The following is a 2245-nucleotide window of genomic DNA, read 5'->3' as shown; positions in this document are numbered from 1 at the left end:
AGTCGTCCATCAGTGGAGAGGCACATTGGTTGTGCAAACTTTATATGCCTCAGTACAGGGGAACGCCAGGGCCAAGAAGTGGGAGTGGGTGGGTGGGGGAGTGGGTGGGGGAGCATGTGGGGGACTTTTGGGATAGCATTGGAAATGTAAATGAAATAAATACCCAATAAAAAAGAACATTATTTTTTTAAAAATGAGATTCTTGTTTTACCTAGCCTGACCTTTAGCTATCAAGCCTCTTGTTCCTCCCTACTGTGTGCTAGAAAAACAGTGTGTGCCCCAGCTGGCCTTAGAGTTTCCCCAGTTTTTTTTTCTTTTTTATTCTATGGTCTCACTGTGTAGCCATGGGTAACCTGAAAGTTGCTAAGTAGACCTGTTTGGTCTTGAACACATAGAAGTCTGTCTACCCTTATCCCCTGAGTACTGGGACTAAAGGGATGTACAAAACAAGTCTCCACTTTTTAATAAACTTTCAATGTCGATGTTACTTATTGTTATGAAAGGAAGTTTATGTATGAAGTATGAATGTTAGGCTCTTTTGTGTATGTTTATTTTATTATTTCTTTATGATACATTGTTATCTAACAAACACTAGAGACCTGAAACACAGAACCACAGAACATATTTTTAAATTTACATGATTAAAAACTGATGAAATATGAAAGGTACCAAGATTAACATATCCTCAGGATACAATCCACAGAACTCAAGAAGATTAACAAGCAGAAGGTCCCGAGTGAGGATGCCTCAATCCCACTTGGGAGGGAGAAGAAAGCAATCATGGAAGGCAGAGGGAGGGTGAGATCTTGGTGGGAGAGGGGACAGGGAAGATAAAACGGGAACATAATCAGGTATGGAGGGGGAGGAGTGAAGCCCCGAAGTCCAGCAGAAAGAATGGAGACAGGAAACTGGGAGGTAAGAGGTAGGGAGTCTCTCTAGAATGTACCAGAGACCTGGGAGGTAAGAGATGCTCAAGACTCAGAGGGAGGGACCTTAGATGAAATGCCCAACAGTGTCAAGAGGGAACTTGTAGAGTCCACCTCTAGTGGAAAGACAGGGTATCAAGAAGAGGGATGGGGTTTTCATCTTACAGTCAAAAACTCTGACCCAGAATTGTTCTTGTCCCTTCAGGGACAAAAATGGAGAAAAGACTGATATAAAGGAGGTTCAGAGACTGGCACAAATTAGGATCCAGCTCAGGGGGAGGCTCCAAGGTCTGAAACTATTACTGATACTATGGTATACTTACAGACAGGAGCCTAGAATGCCTGTCTTCTGAGAGATCCAACAAGCAACTGAAAGATCCACATGCAGATACATACACCCAACCAATGGACAGAAGCCGGGGACCTTTGTGGTTAAATTAGGGAAAGGCTGGAAAAAGCTGAGGAGGAAGGCAATTCTATAGGAAGACCAACAGTCTCAACTAACTTGGACCATTGAGATCCCAATCAGATCTGATTGGTGGACTGAGCCACCAATCAGACAGCATACACTAGCTGATATGAGGCCCCTGACATACTTACAGAAGAGGACTGACTGGTCCGGCCTCAGTGAGAGAAACAACTTAACTCCCAAGAGACTTAAGGCCCCAGGGAGGCAGGAGGTCTGGTGGGATAAGGGGTGGCTAGGACATCCTCTTGGAAAAGGGGAGGAGGAAAGGGATGAGGAACTGTTGGAGGGCAAACCAGGAGGTGGATAAGAACTGGACTGTAAAAGAGGATTAAAGAATGATAATAATAAAAAATAAAATAAATAAAAATTATTTAAAAATACTCAGTGGGAATAGTTAAATCAAAATATGGAAAATAAAATATCAATATTTCTAGTATTGGGATCCAAAAGGCCATTCTTAATGTTTGGTGTCAGTCTTGTAATAATGTGATAAAGAAAAAGCAGCAAAATTACAATAACTATAGCCCATACTGACAGTATGCCTGCAATTTTGAGAGGCATTCAATCGAATGATGTTTTGTCTATTGACTTCACATCTTATATTCAGTTAGGAAAGTACTTCTGGCTACAAAATTATCTTTTGCTATCACCACGAATTCTCCCATTTATAAAGCTAAAAACCAACATTCCTATCCTTATGCATAGTAATTGTCTATTCAAAAGGCTTGTCATAGAAGCCTTGTTTGAGATGGCCTAGTCGGCCATCAGTGAAAAGAGAGGCCCATTGGTTGTGCAAACTTTATATGCCTCAGTACAGGGGAATGCCAGGGCCAAGAAGTGGGAGTGGGTG

This window comes from Mus caroli, chromosome 11 (assembly GCF_900094665.2).
Source record: "Mus caroli chromosome 11, CAROLI_EIJ_v1.1, whole genome shotgun sequence".
Lineage (NCBI taxonomy): Eukaryota > Metazoa > Chordata > Mammalia > Rodentia > Muridae > Mus > Mus caroli.
The sequence above is the reverse complement of the archived record's forward strand: the minus strand, read 5'-3'. Positions refer to the sequence as shown.